This window comes from Schistocerca cancellata, chromosome 4 (genome assembly GCF_023864275.1).
Source record: "Schistocerca cancellata isolate TAMUIC-IGC-003103 chromosome 4, iqSchCanc2.1, whole genome shotgun sequence".
NCBI classification, from domain to species: domain Eukaryota; kingdom Metazoa; phylum Arthropoda; class Insecta; order Orthoptera; family Acrididae; genus Schistocerca; species Schistocerca cancellata.
Genome location: NC_064629.1, coordinates 402,911,251 through 402,935,147, shown reverse-complemented (window position 1 = coordinate 402,935,147; position 23,897 = coordinate 402,911,251). Strand labels below are relative to the sequence as shown.

General features: G+C 42.7%; 1 protein-coding gene across 3 annotated transcripts in view; it reads right to left on the bottom strand.

The window, feature by feature from the left end:
• The window catches only part of LOC126183238 (syntaxin-binding protein 5), a 976,467-nt gene that overhangs the window by 420,040 nt on the left and 532,530 nt on the right, over nucleotides 1-23,897 (bottom strand). The gene's annotated exons all lie outside the window — the stretch shown is intronic.

The window sequence follows — 23,897 nt, the reverse complement described above, 5'->3', positions numbered from 1 at the left end:
CTTACCCAGACGCACGGATAACATCACAGCCCAGCATCCTGTGATCCACCTATTAGATAAGTAACAAGTTGACGGAGGTGACAGTAGAACTTTTGGTCTGGTCACCACGTTGGTGCGGGCGTGGAGGGGCCCCATCTCTATTTTAAAGCACTCTCCAGTGACTCGGCCGAGTGTAGCGACCGAACACATTGGCAATAGTAACAACCCCAATACGTCTAGAAGTAACCGTCTGGACCATGGAACGATTAGATATAACTAGTTTTAAGAAAAGCAGATGACCAGGTCGATATTTAGAGGAAGAATTCTGTTGCGCCATAGAATATATCCTGGGCGAACGTAAAATTTTTCAAGTTCCTCCCGGAAATGACAAACAGACAGGAGTGCTGATACTGCGAACAGTGTGACACACATTGTTACACATCGCTCAAGGTGTCTGGACTGCCAATGCAGTAGTATGATCTCACTGTGAAGGGAGCATAACGTGATACTGCCAATTACTCACAGTGGAATAACAACACATGAATCACACGCATGAACGACTTTCAGCACACTGGCACTGCAGCATGACATAACGAGCTGAAAGCCTGAAACGAAAGGTTGGAACCCCATGACAGAGTGAAGAACGCTGACAGTTCCAGAAAACCAGGCCACATTCGGTCATCATCATCAAGAGAGAAAGTCATTACCTCTGACAGATAGCTACAAATACTCAGGCTTCCGAGCCCTTCCCCTGTTTAGGTGCAGTGAGGCTATCTTCGAGGCCCGCGAGTGTGTCCTGGTAAATGGTGTTGTCGCACTGTTGGGTGTTACCGCCGAAAGGAGAAAGCCTGCCGCCAGCTGCTGACGGCCCTGACCAAGTCGGCGCTCTAGACTGCTGACGTGGATGCGTCAGCGCGTTCCAGGCCAGCTTGCCACTTCTGGTGCCGCAGCCGCTGCCGCAGAGAAAACGATTCCACTGCAGCACCAAATTATAAATGTGTAAATCGCTAATGCTGTCTCATTAACGCCCCTGGGCGCCCGACAGGCCCTCATCACCGCACCCTATACTATCAGTCTGCATCCGTAGGGGTAGCTCCGACCGACCTACACAATCCTAAAGAATTATCAGGAAGTGGCATAAGAATGTTCACTCGACTGATTGTAGAGTATAACTCGTCTGTCTGGGACCCTTACCAGGAACCATTAATAGTGAAGATAGAAAACATAATAAAAGGGAGTGGTGCTTTTCTTCATGGGTGGGTTAGTTCAGTATGTGGGAGAGAGTTCCGGTGGCGCCCATCACTCTCTAGTGGCAGACGCTGAGAAGGGGCGTTTTGCATTAAGGAGCAGTTTACTTTTGAATCTCTGACAGCGTATGTTCCAAGAAAAATAAGGCAACTTACTTCTTCCACATACATTTTGTGAAATGACGACAAAGTGAATACTACACATTTTATAGTTCATACCAAAGCTTACCAACATTCGTTTTCCCCCCCACGCACCACATAGGAAGAAAACAGGTAACACAGAAAAAAAGGCAGTGTTAATAGAAGTATCCTCTGCACCACACGACGTGCGAAATATAATTGCCGGTGTTCTCTAAATATCTGTGGGGTCTTCTCGAGCATAGGGGCCAGTGCACTGCCGGCCGCTGTGACCGAGCGGTTGTAGGCGCTTGTCCGGAACCTCGCTGCTACTATGGTCGCAGGTTCGAATCCTGCGTCGGGCATGGATGTGTGTGATGTCCTTAGGTTAGTTAAGTTTTAAGGAGTTCCAAGTCTAGGGGACTGGTGACCTCAGATGTTAAGTCCCATAGTGCTTAGAGCCAGTGCACTTGAAAAAGCTAATCTACTTTAGGTGGCTATTATCTGCCCACGCGTGGCGCCAAAGCGTGTTGTTCAGCGCGGAGATCGTGGCATGTGACCCTCTTCTCAATGGATCCTGATTTTCTATGCCACAGTTACCTAGGCAAATGCTTTGGAGGGAATTTATGAGCTGGTGCAATCATCTTTAGATTGATTTGAGTTTATTTCGCAATTTTTTTTCCGCTTACTTGCATTTCCATTCCGGAAGAGGACACTTTCGCTATTCGATTGCAATTGTCAATACGTAGTAACCATCATTTCATCTTCCCTGCTGAGTCAAAGTTTTACCATCTGATGTAATTAAGTGGTATTTCATATTTGCTCCTGTTTAGGTCACTCGTAGTTGGAAAAGCACACTGGCAGTAGAGCGCTGCAATAAAAATCGGCTATACCTCATTTCACAGCTGCTCCTGATGCTCGTAACACTCGTAACGGTACAGAGATCATTACACGTTCACAGTGCGACACATCATAACAGAAAACAAAGGAACAGAACAGTACCAACAACAACAGAGGATAAGAGATTTTTGTGTGTCTATTATGGATATGATATGATACTAAACAGACAACCGAACTTTTATCTGTTAATCGCAAATGGTAGATATATTAAAATCCCTGTAACTTCATGACTTTCACTTAGACAGCCATCTCACCTCTGTTTTAAAGATAATTTAAGGAATTTATGGCACTCCTCAGAATTTTTATCATAGAACAAGTACAAGGTTTACAACTTACTTCTTGCCTGAAGAAACAACATCGAGGAGGCAAGACTTTTAAGTTGTTAGGTACACCAGAGACACCGCCACGTGGCAGCTCCTGTTAGTAAGCGGCTTATGAGGTGTCGATAGTCTCCGGAGGCTTTATGGAGCGTTTTATTTAAGCTGACGGCTGCAAGCTGTTTAACAGCTCCGCATCATGATTAAGTACAGGGAGCTATATTTTCACTGCGGAAAACTCTCAGTATTTCGTAAGCGCTCACGCTCAATAAGATACATTACATTCATTTCGCTGCAAATAGAAAAATATTTGATACTCTGAGTGTAAAACTTTTGATGAATTTTATTCTGTAATCAACACTGGTACTGCTAATTAAAATTATACTCTTAAAATGCCACCTCAGACTGATGACTACTGCTGAGACAGCGCTTTCTGTTATATTATCTCTGTCGGACAGATTATTGAAGACACAACCCAGTAATAAACGAAACGTTCATACCTATGAAATATACAGATATCTGCAACCAGTCAATAATGATATATCTCCTTTTTTTAACTAGTTATGAAGCCTTTTGCAGCTCATCTTCAGATAAGGTACGAAAAGTTTGCATATTCGTATTTCTACAGCGATTCTGGGCTCTGGAGGTTGCTTGTGACAAGAAGACAATGAACACTTTTATGTATGTCTTGGGTGTTACTTAACTGACAAGTTGTGTCGAAAAACTAACTTCTTTATTTACTGAAGAGCCGGATGCCCGCTGGATAAATGGATTTAAGACCACCAAAAAACCGGTAAACGACGGAACTGCAAACTGAGACGCGTTCAAAATGGCGTAACAAGATTTTAAAAAATGGGAAATATGACACGGAAGAGGACGACATATTGTTGCAGTATGGTGATGGGATTCTATAGCATCCATAATAGATAAACTTATTTCGATTAAACCTGTATCAACGCATTAACTCCATAATACAATGTACAATACATGGCGGAAGGTACTTCGTACCAATATTACCAACTTCTTGTCCTACCCCGTCTATGTATGGAAGCAATGGAATAATAAGCGTCTTATGCTCCAGTATACGTGACAGCCTTTACCCAGTTTTCATGATCCCTACGCGCTACGTAATATAGACTGCAGCACAACCGATGGACGATGTTCCTCGAATAGCAGTTATCTAAAATAACAGAGCAAGTTTGAAACGTCTACTTTCTTCCAAAAATTCCCATTTATGTCGTCTGACCACCTCCACTGCACTTACCACTTGCTTATAGTCTAGACTCACTGTTATGGTCTTGCCATCGTGCTTCTGAATTCGTTGGACGTCTGTCTCTTTTATACCGTTTCACTCTATAAATGCACTGCATTTCCAACAACCAATCTAAGTTTTCCACTCGCCATCCCTACAACTGCTTTCGTAAGTTCGATAGATTTCCTATCGTATTATTATTCCTAAATATTTAACGATGTGGCAGGCCTCAGAAGTTTATCGCCGATCTCTTAATCTAATATTGTTACACTACTTTTACCTCTTATTGCCTCTGTCCGTAATTTATCCACTGACTGCAACATGTGAGAACGCTGCCCAAGTCGTTCTGAACTTTCTTACGATTTTCCAGTTGTAGACAACATCATCAGCGAACAATCTCATTGCTCCTTCAATCAGTTGTTATTGGTTTATCCACTTGAAGCTTACTGTAAATTAAAGAGAATATTACACCAGACGCGTTTCGCTTTAGTTGATAAAGCATCTTCTGTGGTTACTGGTGCCTCTGCCTTTCGTTTATATATTCTCCATATCACTGCTTCTTCTCTCTTTGTTAGCAGCTGCGAAGAAACAGGGAAAGAGCATTGATGGGAGGCCGTGTAAACAGGAGGCAGAAGCACCAATAACCTCAGAAGATGCTAACAAAGAAGGAAGAGAAGGAAGAAGAAGGAAGAAGAAGTGGTTTGGAGAATATGTGAACACCAATAACCACAGAAGAGTTTATTTAAAAAAAGGCGAAACGCGCCTGGTGCAAAATTCTCTTTAATTAATTTGCAGTAAGCTTAAGACGGACAAACCAATATCTGATTTTAACAGCTGCTGCGGAAGATGACAAAACAAACAATGCTGCTCTGATCATACAGGTTTCATACGTATTCCTTTAGCGGTTCTGTTACGCTTCCTTAGGTCACATCCGATTTTACAGTCATTTCTATTGAATATATGCCATCCAGTTTAATGTGGTGTGTTCTGCCAGTTACGTACTATTCGAGCTAATCAGAAGCTCATGGTATTTCATGCCACTGTATCTCGGTCGAAAATATGGATGCCGTCGAACGGTACTCTGAAATCTACGAAGATTTGTTCAGTTAAATCTACTACTTGGAAGATACTGTGTGTGGCAAATCGGAGCTACGTTTTCCTGGAACGGTACTGAATGATAGACCAACAGATCTTTTTCTCCGAAAAACGACATAATGTTCAAGTTTAGAACACGCTCTAACATCTTACAGACAAATTTTACTAATATTTGTACGTAATTCTATGCGCTTGCTCTTTTAATCTTTTCATACAAAGGAGTAAGATGCGCTCTTTTATAGTCTCGCCGTACTTTTCTCTGCATAAGGGATTGTCGACATGCTCAACTAGGTAAGAGCAGATCCCGCTACTCATTCGATGTAAAATATAATAGCAATTCTGTCAGAGCTTGCTGCCTTTTTCACTTTGAGTAGTCTCCACTGTTTCTCAATACCGGGTGTGCTTATGTCAGTATCTCTTTTGTTAGTGTATAGCGGCGGCCAAACAATGGTGTCGTAGCAAGAGGAGTTATTCTTAATTCGAAATGTAGTGTTCTGACTTTTTGCCTGTTGCCTTCAGTTTCGACACCACACTCGAACATAAGATTCTGAATAGAAGTTTCGTGTCTGTTAACTGACTTCACACAATATTTTATCATCCTATCGTTTCCTGGTATCCAGAATGAGATTTTCACTCTGCAGCGGAGTGTGCGCTGATATGAAACCTCCTGGTAGATTAAAACAATGTGCAGGACCGAGACTCGAACTCGGGACCTTAGCCTTTCGCGGACAAGTGCTCTACCAACTGAGCTACCCAAGCACGACTCACACCCCGTCCTCACAGCTTTAATTCCGCCAGTACCACGTCTCCTACCTTCCAAATTAAAGCTGTGAGGAAGGGGCGTGAGTCGTGCTTGGGTAGCTCAGTTGGTAGAGAACTTGCCCGCGAAAGGCTATGGTCCCGAGGTCGAGTCTCGGTCCGGCACACAGTTTTAATCTACCAGGAAGTTTCATATCAGCGCACACTCCGGTGTAAAGTGAAAATTTCATTCTAGAAACATCCCCCAGGCTGTGGCTAAGCCACGTCTCCGCAATATCCTTTCTTCCAGGAGTGCTAGTTCTGCAAGGTTCGCAGGAAAGCTTCTGTGAAGTTTGGAAGGTAGGAGACGAGGTACTGGCGGAATTAAAGCTGTGAGGACGGGCGGTGACTCGTGCTTGAGTAGCTCAGTCGGTAGAGCACTTGCCCGCGAAACGCAAAGGTCCCGAGTTCGAGTCTCGGTCCGGCACACAGTTTTAATCTGGCAGGAAGTTTCGTTTCCTGGTATGGCTTTCGCCAAAATCAGTGTTTGGAAACATCATCCTTATGGCTGCAAGAGTTACAGTTGCATTTCATCTGTAAGTTTCGCGCAGACGTCTTCAGTAGATTGTGTTTCGCATTCTCTATATTCACAATACAGGGAGTATTGAAAAGAATCATCCGATTTGGCACGACTGTATTTCTGAAACTAAAGAACATATACAATGAATTTTGTTTTTTGATGAACGGGAAATTCAAAAAGTTTTTCTTTCGTATCTTTTCATAGCTGTTCAATATGCCCCCTTGAGACGCACGGCATATGTCAACGCGGTATTCAAATTGTCCCCACACTGCAGCGAGCGTGTCTTGAGTTACAGCTTCCACAGCTGCTATTATGCGATGTCTCACTCCAGTCATGGTTGTTGGTAACGAAGGCACATAAATATTTTTTTGTAAACCCCCACAAGAAATAAACACATACAGTCAAGACCGGTGACCTTGCAGGACAGTAATGTAAGGCCGAATCATTTCGTCCAGTGCGACCGATACATCGTTCAGTAATCCTTTGATTTAAAAATTCCCGCACTTCCAGATGCCAGTGTGGCGGTGCCTCGTGTAAAACTTTAGAGGTTGCTCTTTCGAACAGTACGTTGTTCACGCACATATCTCAAATAACATAATAATATTTTTTAGAAAAATCAGATGATTCTTTCTGATACACCCTGTATTATTCGAATGGCACCACTTAACCAAAGTAAGTCTTTATTGACTTACTACCTTACTCTTGCAGAATATTTTTATAATAGAATCTGTGGTGTATTTGTGTTTTAACGTAAACTTTTAAGTAGAATATTAAGCATTGTCTATCACTTCTGTCGGAGACAAATATTATTCTAGGTTTCTGCATGATCGTCTTTAGCGTTAGTGACCATCGACCTTATAACACCACCATTGTTACTTTTCTCTATTTGATGAAACTGTCGAGTCTAAAATATTTCTCTCATGTATAGGCTCTTTTTCCAGTTTTTCAACGCAGTGTGCCAATGCGTTAAATATTACTTCGCGAAACTGCTTGTCCTTACAGCTGATAATGGATGTGTAGTTTTCCAGTGCATACTACACAAATTAACAATACCTTACGTTGGGGACACTTCAGTACTATCGAACTGGCAGCCGATAGGAACATCCAACTAATCTAAGTCCACAACAGCCGGACACTTGTCCATCTTAGTTCGCAATCTGTTTCATTTCGTAACTCGCTACAGTCAATTTCTCAGCTTAATGTTACAAACACTCAGCATCCTTTGATTTGGAACTCGCAATAGCAAATTTTTCAGTTTATTGTTAGAAACACTACATCCTGACGGCGCTCTCTTATCAACATATGTTCCACTTTCTCAGGACTTACATGGAAAACAGAGATTTTAACCAGCTCCGAGTTTCTTGTACTCGTGATCAAAACTATCCGGGCACCCCCAAAAACATACGTTTTTCATATCAGGTGCATTGTGCAGCCACCAACTGCCAGGTACTCCATATCAGCTACTTCAGTAGTCATTAGACATCATGAGAGAGCAGAATGTGGCGCTCCCCGGAACTCTCGGACTTCGATCGTAGTCAAGCGATTGGGTTGGTTGGTTGTTTCGGGGAAGGAGACCAGACAGCGAGGTCATCGGTCTCATCGGATTAGGGAAGGACGGGGAAGGAAGTCGGCCGTGCCCTTTGAAAGGAACCATCCCGGCATTTGCCTGGAGCGATTTAGGGAAATCACGTAAAACCTAAATCAGGATGGCTGAACGCGGGATTGAACCGTCGTCCTCCCGAATGCGAGTCCAGTGTCTAACCACTGCGCCTCCTAGCTCGGTCAAGCGATTGGGTGTCACTTGTGTCATACGTCTTTACGGGAGATTTCCACACTCCTAATCATCCCTAGGTCCACTGTTTCGGATGTGATAGTGAAGAGGAAACGAAGGGACACACACAGCAAAAAAGCGTACAGGCCGACCTTGTCTGTTGACTGACAGAGACCGGCGATAGTTGAAGAGGGTCGTAATGTGTAATCTATACAGACCATCACACAGCAATTCCAAACTGCATCAGGATCAATTGCAAGTACTATGACAGGTAGGCGGAGGTGAGAAAACTTGCATTTCATGGTCGAGCTGCTGCTCGTAAGCAACGCATCACGTTGGTAAATGCCAAATGACGCCTCGCTTGGTGTAAGGAGCGTAAACATTACACGACTGAACAGTGTAAAAACGTTGCATGGAGTGAGGAATCACGGTACACAACGTGGCGATCCGATGGCAGAGTGTGGGTGTGGCAAATGCCTGGTGAACGTCATCTGCCAGTGTGTGCAGTGCCAACAGAAAAATTCGGAGTCGGTGGTGTGGTGTGGTCGCGTCTTTCTTGGAGGAGGCTTATACCCCTTGTTGTTTTGCGTGGCACTATCACAATACAGGCCTACGTTGATGCTTTAGACACCTTCTTGCTTCGCACTGTTGAAGAGCAATTGCATTTTTCAACACGATCGAGCACGTGTTCATAATGCACGGCCTGTGGCGGAGTGGTTACACGACAATAACATCCCTGTAATGAACTGCCCTGGACAGATTCCTGACCTGAATCCAATAGAACGCATTTGGGATGCTTTGGAACGCCTACTTCGTGCCAGGCTTCACCGACCAACATCGATACCTCTCCTCAGTGCAGCACTCCGTGAAGAATGGGCTGCCATTCCCCAAGAAACCTTCCAGCACCTGGTTGAACGTATGCCTGCTCGAGTGGAAGCTGTCATCAAGGCTAAGGGTGGGCCAACACATTGAATTCCAGCATTACTGATTGAGGGCACCAGCAACTTTTAAGTCTTTTCAGCCAGGTGTCCTGTTACTTTTGATCACATAGTGTCCATGCGTAGGGGTACATTCCGAAAGTTAGCTGTGAACTGTTTGGTAGTTAAAAACTACTATCGTAACATTCTATCTCTCTACATCGAAATTCCATCTGTGTTGAAAAACTGACACTAAGATTATGGTTTCTTCACGGATTCTTTCAGTTTCTTCTGCCCTAAAAAAGTCCCATGTGTATTACATACGTACTCTGCCAACATATATATTTTACTGCCACTGGAAACGTAACCAAAAACTGTGCTTCATGATAACGTGGTAACAGGAACACTTCGAAATAAACAACAGACAGTTGCTACACATTAGTTATTTTGACGCGAATACACATTCACTTTTTTCCATCACGTAAAAGTATTTTGAAGTAACTTTTTATGGTTTACGCCCAGATCACGTCTGTGTGTCCAAGTTCGCGTCGACGAACGGGTCATTAGAAGCGGTGCAGAACGACGGATAAGGCAGAAGCTACGACAAACCAGGCACGGGGAAGAAAATTGCTTATGTCCTTCTCGAAAGATCAATAACAACATTAACCTTAATCAGTTAAGGGAAATCAAGGATCACCTAAATCTAGATGGCCCGATGCGGAGTTAATCAGTCTTCTGTGGCAGGAGTCAAGTGAATTTCTTAAGGGAATCAACATACAGCGCTTTTTTTTTTAAAAAAAAAGACATGATTTTTGCAGTTATGATTTCATAGTCTGCGTCCAACAGCTCTAGGTAGAATTAAGGAAAATCTCAGAGTACATCTCATTATCACTTTATCTACATCTACATTACGTGATTACTCTGCTATTCACAATAAAGTGCCTGGCAGAGGGCTCAATGAATCACCATCAAGCTACCTACCGTTCCACTATCGAACGCACGCGGGAAAAACGAGCACTTAAATTTTTCTGTGCGAGCCCTGATTTCTCTTATTTTATCGTGGTGATCATTTCTCCCTATGTAGGTGGGTGCCAACATAATGTTCTCACAATCGGAGGAGAAAACTGGTGATTGAAACTTCATGAGAAGATCCCGTCGCAACGAAAAACGCCTTTGTTATAACGATTGCCACTCCAATTCACGTATCATGTCTGTGACTCTAACTCCCCTATTTCGCGATAATACGAAACGAGCTGCCCTTCTTTGTACTTTTTCGATGTCATCCGTCAGTCCCACCTGATGTGGACCCCACACCGCACAGCAATACTCCAGAATAGGGCGGACACGCGTGATGTAAGCAGTCTCTTTAGTAGACTTCTTGCACCTTCTAAGTGTTCTGCCAATGAATCGCAGTTTTTGGTTTGCTCTACCCACAATATTATCTATGTGATCGTTCCAATTTAGGTTATTTGTAATTGTAATCCCTAAGTATTTAGCTGAATTTACAGCCTTCAGATTTGTGTGACTTATCGCGTAATCGAAATTTAGCTGATTTCTTTTAGTACTCATGTGAATAACTTCACACTTTTCCTTATTCAATTGCCACTTTTCGCACCATACAAATACCGTATCTAAATCATTTTGCAAGTCGTTTTGATCAGCTGATGACTTTACAAGACGGTAAATGACAGCATCATCTGAAAACAATCTAAGACGGCAACTCATATTGTCTCCTATGTCGTTAACATAGATCAGTAACAATAGAGGGCCTATAACACTTCAATGGTGAACTCCGGATATTACTTCTGTTTTACTCGATGGCTTTCTGTCTATTACTACTGTTTAATTTTAAAGAAACATTCCGTTTTAACGTTAGCCAGTACAGAGTTAGTAGGCATATAGTAACGCACTTTTAAAAAAAATATCCGAAAGTTTTTCGACAACTGCTGAAGACTGTAGAAAAGAAAAATGCCTTTTTTTCTGAACAATTCGTTGTTGTCGCGAGTATAAATCAAAATGAAGGCTTAAAAACAATATAGTCGTACATTTGCGCTAAGCAGACACTGTCAAGTGATTTTAATTCACGCCGAAAGATTCTTTAGGAGGGCTCCATGCCCCATCCTCCGGCGCGACTGATCTTTATGGCAGGGAATCGAGCTTGGTGCGAGTATGATGGCTTTCATCCGCTATGATTAAGCCCTTTGTCTGGGGGTATGCATTGGAGACACTGTTTCTAGCAAAATGAGAGTCTTTTAATCTTCTGAAGCACGGCGCGGCTTGGTTTCGATCACTGTATCATTTAATTCTACGGGATCTCAAAGTGGGTCACATTCTAGAGCGAAGGACTTTACATCTTACTGCGATGGTAGAACATATTCACGCCTAATATAATTAGCTGACAATATTTTTAAAGAAAATTTATTTCCTTAATACGCAGTATTCTTTATCGCAACTACACTTTGTAAATAACTGAACTTCATTGGTAATTATCAAGCGCACACAACCAAAAATAATTTTTCATAGTGCTTAATAAGTTAAGACATTTTTATATTTAGACAAGACGGGAGAACAACTCATTATCTGATGGCAGCTCAAGTCCCTGTAGCCTAAACGGACGACATAGCTCCAAATGACGGAGGAAATGGTGTGAATTTTTTTCGAGGCCTGAGGGTGCATGTTCGGCTTGAGAGTGAAGACGTCACAACGCAGGTAAGTTTGGTGAAATAAAAGAAAAACATATTTTCAAGGAAAATACGTTATAAAGTCTACAAACATGATAAAAACAACAAAGAGCATCACAAAAATCATGTCGATGAGATCAGTCTATTGCACCTGCGATCATCATGCGTAAAGTTGAAACGGCTTCAGTACGATGGATTGTAACATTAATAACTGAACAATTGAAGCGATATAATCATACTGAATACAAAATGGAAACTGATTACGCCAATAAACTACACAACAAGCTACTTTTCGAATCATGTAAGTGTATGCGCATATGTGCCAATACTGAAAATCCTCCACTGTTACACGTAGTACGAATGCTGCATGCGTTTCCCAGATCCTTACCTACTCTTCCTACCGAATGAATACCCACAATTTACTGTTTCACATGTATGTAGAATTTTGTATAAATTTTGTTAAGTTGCAAAACCGGATATAGGCATGCTTTGTGAGCTTCGTAAATAACTTATTTAACACTGTTTTATTTTTATAATTTTCGCTGTTTTCTGGTATCTTATATGTACGAGCAACAGGCTTCGAATTTGAATGATGGTCATTATTTAAGTGTCTAACTTGGATTCCGTAGCGTGTGACGTCAAAGTATATAAGAGGTGGACGGTAAGGCGTGCATGGTCTCTTGTCGATTTCCTATGGATAGGTCGATCTTTGCATACTCTAACTTTTCGGTGGACTTCGAATAATTTTGCAATCGGGAGTTACAGACTAACAATTTAATTGCCTTAGATTACTTGACCATGTTGCCGGTGATTTGTTTTGCGCAACTGTACGAATTCTAACATCGTTTACGCGATTTTGAGGCAGCTGTGAACTGCAATTATTCCTGCAGCCGATAATATATCCGTGTGTATTCAGGATAACGAACTTTAATTTTACGCCACAGTTGATAGTGGGGAATTGCACTTTTGGTCTCTGAATATCTGCTACTGATTTTCCTTGATTACTGTGTAATCAAGTGAAATTTGCTTGTACGTACTTTTATATTCGATGCTCTACTCGCACAACATGCTTTAATTATTGTTCAGTGTTTTTAAATTCTGGTTTGATTCCACAATTTGTGAGGGACCACCATTCACATAAACATTCGTTTGGTTTAAAATGTAACACGTTGGTTACGTCAACATAATTAACCCTATGGGATTTATTACGTCATTTTTCTTATTTATATGTATTACTCGCTGACTTCCCTATTTCCTTAAAATGGTTAAAGATTAATTCCGTATTAAACTTGCGGGCTATTAAGCGACAGTACACGACTGACTCCTCCCAACAGTAATGAGAGGGGCCAAAAATTTAGTTCATGCATTACCCACGCCAACAGCGGCCTATTAAACCGTCGGTGAGCTTGTAATAGGACGCGGAAGTTAGGGACGATGAAAAAGTCTGTATTGTCAAGTGGAAAGACAATTAGAGTGTTTACCTCTTGCAGTCTATTTGAAGATCGCCAGACAGTGTGTAAAAAGTGACCAAAAGGTGCGAAAGAGGAAGTGAATGTGCTATAAATATTGGTTGTACCTCTGTATAGTGAGAGAATGGATAGAGAAGATTCGTCGAACAGGAAAGAACGTGACTCACTATAGATGCCATATCCGCACTACAAACCGGATAGGGAAAACGTTTACCCACTTTGTGGATTTAGTTACTGTCAACCGATGGGTCGAGCACTCTCAGTAGTGTGTCTCCGTACAGGTCCCTCCAACAGAGAAGATGGCAATTGTACATGTGCTACAGTCTGGAACCGCGAGACCGCTACGGTCGCAGGTTCGAATCCTGCCTTGGGCATGGATGTGTGTGATGTCCTTAGGTTAGTTAGGTTTAAGTAGTTCTAAGTTCTAGGGGACTAATGACCTCTGAAGTTGAGTCCCATAGTGCTCAGAGCCATTTGAACCATTTTTTTGTACATGGGCGATAGCAATGACTGATTTCAAAAAACGGCAGCTACTGTGCACCCTAAAAACATGTTTTCTGAAACATCACTGGAAGTAACATCCTTTTCTGATATTTTGTAGATTAGTGTAAATGTATTTTGTAGATTCATATCATGTTTTCAGGTTATTAGTTATGTTTTTGTAAAATTAGAGATTCCGAAAATATTAACACAAAAAAATCATACGCTTGTTTTAATAGAGATTCCGCATTCTTTTTAGAGGTCCGCAACTTATTTTTCTAAAACCGAGCAATAAATTTACAATGATAGCATGTATTCAAGATTAATACCGTTTTGATGGATTAGACACAAGGAAAAAACAATTTAGAATTAAATCCAGTTCTGAGGACTGAAGAGAATCTTTAGCGGAGAGTTCGTTTTGTAATTTTGTGTTGGCGAAATATGGAGTACAGTCTGAGTTCTGGAAGTTTTGACGAGACACTGTTTCCGATACCAGAAAGGTGATGTATACAACTACTTATTTAAAACTCTGCACTGAAATCCTATACTGGAAACTTGAACAAATGTGAAAATATCCTGTAAGAGGAAACGGGCTGCACAGTAAATACACGTATTTCTAATTACAGAATCAAAGTAAGCTATCTGTCATTTTGTTAGCTTGTTAACGAAGCGGTGGACAGGTAATCGTGCATTGTCGTGAGCAAAGCATACTCTATCCAACGCAGTAGAGCTATAGGGCGCAAGGATTAAATTTTATCCGAATTTCAACTAAGATACGAAAGATATCATACGAAACAAAGCGTTACCCGATTCTAATGTAAGGCAGCATTATATTTAAACTGTTGATGAAATAGCTCGCGGAGACGAAAATTATGTATTTGTGTAAGGTAACGATGCAACAGCATACACGCTCACATCTCGAATAAGTATCAAAAGTATCCGGACACCCCCTGCAATTCAGAACTGACCACCAGGTACATCGAGATGCGGACCCGTCGGAGTAAGAGGAGGCGGAGAGTGTTGTGTTGTCAATAGAAAAACAGTAACAGAAGCCATTCTAAATTTGCCGAAGTTGATGCTGGTGATGCGATTTTGAAGTGAAAACGAGAAGGATCCACCACAGCTAAAGCAAGATAAGACAGATACACTATGTAATCTAAAGTATCCGGACACCTGGGTGAAAATGACTTACAAGTTCGTGGCGCCCTCCATCGGTAATGCTGGCATTTCACATGGTGTTGGGCCACCCTTAGCCTCTACTCTCGCAGGCATACGTTCAATCAGGTGCTGGAGGGTTTCTTGGGGAATGGCAGCCCATTCTTCACGGAGTGCTGCTCTGAGGAGAGGTATCGATGTCAGTCGGTGAGGCCTGGCACGAAGTCGGCGTTCCAAAACATCACAGAGGTTCTCTATAGGATTTAGGTCAGGAATCTGTGCAGGACAGTCCATTACAGGGATGTTATTGTCGTGTAACCACACCGCCATAGGCCGTGCATTATGAACAGGCGCTCGATCGTATTGAAAGATGCAATCGCTATCCCCGAATTGTTCTTCAACAGTGCGAAGCAAGAAGGTACTATGATAGTGCCACGCAAAACAACAAGGGGTGCAACATGAAAAACACGACCACACCGTAACACTACCGCCTTAGAAATTTTCTCTTGGCACTACACACGCTGGCAGATGACGTTCACCGGGCATTGGCCACACCCACAACCTGCCATCGGACCGCCGCATTGTGTACAGTGATTCGTCACTCCATACAAGGTTTTTCCACTGTTCAATCGTCCAATGTTTACGCTCCTTACACCAAGCGAGGCGTCGTTTGGCATTTACCGGCGTGATGTGTGTCTTATAAGCAGCCGCTCGTCAGTGAAATCCAAGTTTTCTCATCTCCTGTCTAACTGACATACTACTTGTAGTGGATCCTGATGCAGTTTGAAATTCTTCCATGATGGTGTGGATAGGTATTTGCCTATTCTACATTACGACTCTCTTCAACTTGTCAGCGGTCTCTGTCAGTCAACAGACGAGGTCGGTCTGTACGTTTTCGTACTGTACGTGTCCTTTCACGTTTCCACTTCACTATCACATCGGAAAGTGTGACCTAGGGATGCTTAGGAGTATGGAAATCTCGCTTACGGACGTATGACACAAGTGACACCCAATCTCCTGACGACGTTCGAAGTCCGTTAGTTCCGTGGAGCGCACCATAACTGCTCTCTCACGATGTCTAGTTACTACTGAGGTCGCTGTTATGGAGTACCTGGCAGTAGGTGGGAGCACAATTCACCTAATATGAAAAAGTATGTTTTTGGGGGTGTCCGTATACTTTTTATCACATAGCGTATCGTGTACTGACAGCCAGGGATCGCCGAGCATTGTGGAGATTGGTTGTAAAATAAATAAAAAATAAATAAAAGAATGAACACCCGCATGAAATCAGAGGAAAGAAGCACTCGTGACTTTCAAACTGATACCACGAGTCAAGTTAGCACAGTGACTGTGTGTAGAGAGTTAAAACGAATGGGGTGCAATCGTCGAGTGGCTCGTCATAAGCCACATACTCCCACGGTCAGTGCTAAGCGCCACTGCACACTGGATAACTGGAAACGAGTTATTTGGAGAGATGAATCACCCTATATCCTGTGTCAATCCGACGCGACTGTTTGGGCCTGGAGAATGCATGAACAACGTTACCTGCCGCGACATTTAGTTAAGTTCAAAATGGTTCAAACGGCTCTGAGCACTATGGGACTTAACATCTGTGGTCATCAGTCCCCTAGAACTTAGAACTACTTAAACCTAACTAACCTAAGGACATCACACACATCCATGTCGGAGGCAGGATTCGAACCTGCGACCGTAGCGGTCACGCGGTTCCAGACTGAAGCGCCTAGAACCGCACGGCCACACCGGCCGACAAAGTTAAGTACGACGGTGGTGATTTACAGTATGGGGAGTGTTTCTCGTTGTTAGGGTGTGGTTTCCTTACTGAGCGTAAGAAAATGCTAAATACGGAACGACTTTACCACATTTTACAGCCTAGTATATCACATACAGTAGAGGAACAGTTCAGAGACAATGATCGTTAGTCTCAGCACGATAGTGCAACCTGCCATAAAGCAGCATCTGCGAGGCAATAGCTTCTAGACAACAACATTCTTGAAATGCGCTGGTCTGATAAGATTCACGACCTGAACGCAGTGGAATACTTTTGACACAACTCAGAACGTCGACTTCGCTCCACACCACGACGTCTTCTCTGGCTTCGGCTCCGTAGGCCACAGATTTCAAGCCATCATATAGGCGAAGTGTGTCCGGACACATTTGATCAGATAAAGCACCTTAAAATACTGGCTCTTCAGGGAGCACAAAAATTTTCTTTTTAGTCCTAAATAAAGTTTCACTTCGTACCACGAGATTAGTATCTTTAAAAATCATTTTGGGTGACATGTTAATGCTTATCGAAGTTTCCGACATACCGCTAATAACTGGGGATGCAATTTCGAGATGAATACAGTGTATTACTTAGTGCTTGTGTCCAATTCTATGATTCCGAAATAACTTGGCCTGAGAAGACAGTTCACGATGGGCATATGGATCTGATTTTGTGCGAAGCATCTTGACCTATCCGATCGTTTCGAAAGAAATGTCACTCTATTCGAACACTAAACCTTATCCATCGAGGAAATAGTGATTGAGATCTCAGATAACTGATGCACCTCTCTGCAGGTTACTCAGAAAATTTAAAAAATTATCTTACAAAGATGAATTCAGTGCGATTTTCATAACCTCATGATGGATCGTAGCCTCAGCCCTGAACTATCCTGTGATACTCTGTTCCTCTAAAGCGTTCTATACAGTTCAATAAAGAAGCCCTATAGCATATCAAGTGCCTTTTATAAACACATGCGAGATATTCCACCACTACGATTGAATGGCTGTTTGTTAGTTTTAGCGTAATCTCTGTACCATTTCTCTTGACATATTTGGTGTAATAATCTCATTAGTTTTGAAAGAATACGGAATTATTTTCCGCTTCGTGTAGCTGTTGATATCACCACCATCACCTACAGAACTTACAAGTGATTACACAGCAGTTTCCGTTTTCCACTCAGTTTCACAGGATAAAACTGATGTACGTGCGCTTCTATTAGATTGGTTCTTATCACAGAGCCAGATGGAAAGCATTGACGCAGTTTTCATCTTGGTACGTTTCTTACTTTCGAAGAAAACACGCTTGAGCTCGCTTTATCTTATCGACGCTCTCTCATTTATCTGTTCGGGTTTACTAGATACTGACGTTGCATGGTGTGTTGAAACTTCGGTCGTTATAGTAATTGTAGATACATTATAAGGATTACTGAAGAAGAGTCAGATCAAATCAGCAATTTTTTTCTAGTTCTCTTCAAATTTGGCAGCTTACTGCTGGTTCCAACGCTGGAGTGTACCTCGTAATCATTATCATCGTCGTAACAGCGTTTCAGTGTTGCAACAATATCCTTTTGTAATTAGTTCCAAATCTTTGCTCGAATAAGGATATCAGAAAAAATTGGAATGATTCATTTTTAGACCAACAGTATGTTTACCACTGTTAGGCAAAAGAAACGCGACTTCAGCATTACGAAGCAGTTCTTCGTAGTGGCGTATCAGTGCGCTACCTTCAACTGTGTCCTTACACTTTGGCGAGTATAGTCAGAATCGATCAACTCAGGACATTGGAGGAGCATGTAACGCCGGAAATGCATATCATCCTATTTCCATCTATTGTACTATAAATTTGTTTTCCTTATTTTTGTTATATATTCAGGTAACATTTCTGTGTCTTCGTATATTGTAATTGTTTTACTATTTGTGTATATATATTTATGCATTTATGTCGATGTATAATTGGTTTGTTTCGTAAATATTATTTGTATTTTTACGCTGGGTCTTGCCTAGGGAAAACTGCTATCGAACGATTACATCGATAGGTCGTGTGAATAACGAAAGTGTTTAGGGTCTTTGGTAGTGTTAACTCTGCCGCGTGGAGCGCGGGCTGAGCAGAGAGGGTCTGGCTGGAGTAGCGAGTGGAGCAGGTGTGTTGTGTGAAGCTCCCGCGAGTTGCCGCGCTTTCGGGGTTTGGCAGCGTGTAATTGCGCTCGACTTGCGATGATAGTTTCTGACATGGTGTCGCGGACGGGAAGCATTAGCTGGCGCACATCAAGAGCCCGTTTCGTCTGGTGACTGTGTCGAGAAGAAGGCGCGCCAACATCCAGCTTCTGCAACAGCGACGGCCAATGAGTGACTGTCGCAACCTCCTCGATCGACGGCTTCAAACCTTCAATCAACCAACAAGAAAGACTGGACGCACGTAAAGTTTTAGAACTGTATGGCAGACCTCAGCTTTTAAAACTGTTCAAATCACAAAATTACAGCAACGTAGCATGAACCTTTGTTGCTCATTGTCCCAGTTGCATTACCAAGCAGGGTCCCTTCCTTTTCCGAAATGAACCCGAGTGTCGTTGAAATTCAAACGCCAGCATTAAAGTAATATAGCTAATTCTATTTCACTGCTTTAATTTCAAAGTTCAGTTAAAGTATTCATAGCTGGCTACAATATTCAGATTACACAAGCACAAATTAAAAGTGCGAGTTTTGTTACCATATTTTAGCTTATCTGTGACTACAGCTCAGCTTGGTACGTACTAAATTTTACTATTGTTAATTGTTCAGAATCATTTAATTCAAGTTCAAAGTTAAATCTCTTATTTCTAAATTGCGTAGATTCAAGTAGCTTTTGAAATGATTGTTGATGTAGTCCAAGACTAACCGTATTCTACTGAATTTCGATGTGCTTCAGAAAGAAAGCTCACTATTAACTTCAGTCACTAAATTAACTTTCGATTTTCCGGTTTTATTAATTCTTTTGCTAAATTAAGTCAGGGTGTAGCGAAATTTATTACTTCTGACAAACTTTCAGTTTTCACACTACACGTGTCAACCTTCAGTTGCCACGCTTCTAGTGCTAATTATATGTGTAATAACCTTTCTTTTTCAGTTACTATAGTAATCGTCCTTAGGACTGGCGACCGTGATTTCCCCCAAATCTCAAATACCTAATTACCGCTAGTTAATTGTTAACGTAACGGCTGCACATTTACTTTCTTTATTAACTTTACCCCTTTTCAAAATTAATTTCCACCAGTTTCATTAGCACTTTTCCTTTAATTTTTATGTAACCCTTTCCTCCCTCTTTACCGAAAGGTTAACTTCGGTGACGATTGCTTTTCCAAAATTCCCATTAGGTACACGCGGTTTCATTTTTCACTGTCATTAAGGTCGATAAGTGAGGGGGAGGTTACAAGCAGTTTACTGCAGATGCGTTCTCGCTCTCCGCCGGAAAACTTTGTCCACTAGAAGAAACGAGTACCACGCTACATGATCGCAAACTGACCGAGCTAATGGTGATCGCCTTCAAAGCAGGACACGTCACTACTCGAAACAGTCATTCTTTACAACGTCAGCACGACAAATAGTTCCTTACAAATACGAGCAGTCATTTTTCTTGAGTGTCGTGTCGCTTGAGGTCAACCATCCTCAAAAGATTCGCCAGGTTAATAACTCAAACATTAATGTTTCTTTACATCATAAAGATAACGAACTATCGCACCCTCACAGCATCCAAACTCCTCTTGTTCGTTGGGAAGTGCGCTGTAATTCGGTTACCCGTCGGGCACGGCTTCTCTCTCTCTCTCTCTCTCTCTCTCTCTCTCTCTCTCTCTCTCTCTCTCTCTCTCTCTCCCCCCCTGTGTGTGTGTGGGGGGGGGCGGGGGGGGGGGTGTCGGTCGTTACACATGTTTGAAGTATCTGGAAATCTCATCGTGTATTTCGGAAGCATCCCACCATTTTAGAGCTCCCCGCGATTTAACACAAAATGGAAGCGACACCTCTTATCAGGCACCTGTCAGCGAAACGCTAAATTTCGTGCTGCATTCATTGATGCCTGAGTGCAGCGCTTCTGAGACAAATAGTGTTCAAATGGTTCAGATGGCTCTAAGCACTATGGGACTTAACATCTGAGGTCATCAGTACCCTAGACTTAGAACTATTTAAACCTAACTAACGTAAGGACATCACACATATCCATGCCCGAGGCAGGATTCGAACCTGCGACCGTAGCATCCGCGTGGTTCCGGACTGAAGCGCCGAGAACCGCTCGGCCACAGCGGCCGGCGACAGATAGGGAAAGTGACCACAATTCAGCCAACCGTGTGTGGGAAGCGAAATAAACACACACATTCCAACCGATCAGTGGACATTAATGCTGTTCGTGGTACATGATTTATCTCCCTCTCGAAGTTAACGTTGGAAGCATTAAGCTATGGTAAGTCATCCACGCGAACCATCTACATCACACTTTAAAAATGGCGAATAACTGTCCGTAAAATAAGATTTTAAGGAGATATTTCGCGAAAAGAGGGTAGCGCCCCATTGTCTGTGACATTGGACATGCATGCGAGTAGATGGCGGTATAAATACACCTTCAAATTCGGAAAAAGTCCCAAGCTTTCAATGATAGCCTCTACCATACTCTTCAGGGCATATCATCGAAAGCTTAGATTGCCATCTGTACTGCATCTGTAACCGAGAACTTTCCATCAACGGTCTTTGACGCAGAAGACTCCCTAGGACATCCCGATTTAAGTTTTTCGTAGTTTCTTTACACCGCTCCTGACAAATTCAGGGATTGCTCCCAACCTTTCCTCGAACAGAATTGGAGATCCTTCCTTTTTTTGTTCGAGCCGAGCTTTTATAGCGTCTCTAATAATGCATAAGTTAACGTTACGTTCAAGTTAAGCTTTCCTTCCATACGTGTCGTTCTCAACACATATTGCACAACGACTGCAATGAGAACAGAGAATTTAGGGCACCGTGAAAATCGAACATGTAGTTGAATTTTCCATGCGGGTTCCTAGAATGAAGAAAGAAGGATCGGAGAGATCAAATATCAGTGGTACCAGGCGGCCTCAACCACACACATTTCTGTGGCTTAAGGAGTCAAAACGCAGATGAAGATTTATAGTTCTCGTTTACGATAGTGTCTGTAGAATAAGCTCTTTGCCCACGACAGTTTACTCTGGTGAGAAGGTAATGGCGAGGCAAGATAAAGACTATCAGCAGGGCTCCGCGCCACGGAGAAAAGAAAGGCGAGGCAGGAGCTGGCGGTGTGCGCCCGCTCTCGTGCCCGCGCTCGCGAACGACAACGCGCCCTCGCCGGCCGATGGATCCGTGTGCGACAATGCTACGCGCTGCGAGGATGAATGCTGCGCTCGATTGCACGACTGTACATGACGTTAGCCTCATTGATGTCGCACAAAGACGAGACGGTGGCGCTGCAGACAAAAGCTGGATTCGTCAGATAACGCGGCGCGGCGTCCCCAGCTGCACACAATGGCGCTGGGCCGGCGGGAACGCCACGGCTCGATACCACAGCTCCAACTACTGTCCTTTACAACTGCTTCTCTTTTTAACGCCGCACCGTGCTCTCGGCAGAACACTCGTTTTGTATGCGTCACAGACTGTGCCTAGCTCCCGCTCGTACGACCGGACAGGATTTTGGGGCACAAACCTCAGGCCTACCTCTTTCTCGATTTCGAAGTTATCTGACACACAGATCACCTACGTCGACACTTTCGGCACGGCCGTTGTTCCTGTAAAATCATTCAGTGACTTTGCCACGCGGCGGTAAGTTAGTGCGTGTAGCGAATTGTCCGATGACGCTGGCAGCCGGATCTTGCACTGTATTACTGTGATACGACTACAGCGTTGCTTTAACGTCTCATCTTAAACCTGTGGATTGTTTGTGTCTTCAGTAACCTAAACACAATACTATCTCATTTTTTCCTTTACAATTACAGGCCAGGATAAAAACAAATCGGTGTGGCAAGACTGCTTAGACTTAATTACAGTTGTTCAAGACCGTGGGCTTGCTTACATCGTCCGAACAAAGCAATTTCCGAGTGAAAAAAGTTGTCGATGATGAGATCAAAAAAAAAAAAAAAAATGCTGCAGTGTGAGCAGATAAAGTATTCGGTAGCTGCCGCGCGGTGCCCATCCCAGTGGAACTTTAATTAAAAATCAGCCAGGCAGTGCATTTGCTTGCTAATCAGTCCTAATTCACCATAATGTCATTTCCCTGCAATCACGCCAGTAAACGAACAACTAACATTATTACAAGAGCTGTAATATATTTTTCGTCTATAATAATACCTTCGGCACTGATAAAAAGTTTATATAGTCCGATGGTCTACTAATGTGGAAAAAGGAGGGGTGGGAATTATGCATCGCGAAAAACGTAAGGCGATCGCACCATTACACAGTAATTCTTTAAAATGCTTGGGACACCAAAAGAGTGGTATGAGAACCCTTACAGGAGCCTAACTATGATTGACTATTATTTATTATTTATGTACTCTGCATACACTAATGATAGATATTCCGGTAGACCAGTAAAGTAACTTCTGCATTCAACAACCGAGTCCGTTTTTTCTTAATAATAATTACATATGTAAAATGAGTTACTTATGAAGTCAGCTTCAGCTGAACAGTAACTGAAAAGAACCGTATGACCGGATGCATTGAACACAGGTGTTACCTCTCCGTGACTAGAGGAGCGTCGACTGCATTGTGAACACATCCTCTCGAATTGAACAACAAAAAAATATTCTAAGCCTACAACCTGTCTTACATTTAGCGCACCTGAAATCGCGTATACTATAGAAATACACTCACGTAAAAAATCGCAACAACATGAAGGAATTGTACGACATAAAAGAAAGTTGGTAGGCGTGATTCTACATTTGATGTCTTCAAATTTCGCACCACTCGCATAAGCGCTACTAGCGCCACTATTAGGATGCAAATCAGGTTTCCTTTAAATACGCTCTGTGCAGGTCGTGAGCATTAGTTACCTTTGAGATTGGACGTGGTGACTTTATGTTAATGAAGAATGCCTGTAAGGCAACAAAGACGCCATTATCAACACCTCACTGAATTCGGAAGAGATCGTGCAATAGGGCTATGAGAAGCTGGATGTTCCTTCTGACAACTGCAGAAAGACTTGGCAGGAATGCAGCTACTGTACATGATTGCTGGCAGCTGTGGTAGCGAGCGTGTACGGTCGCAAGAAGACCGGACTACGGACGGCAACGTTGCACTACAGAGAGGGAAGACCGTGGCGTTCGGGGTACGGCTCTGATGTATTAGACTGCATCTGCAGCAGCAATTTGAGCAGCAGTTGGCACCACAGTAACACAACGAACTGTTACAAATCAGGTACTTCAGGACACCTCCGAGCCAGGCGCCATGT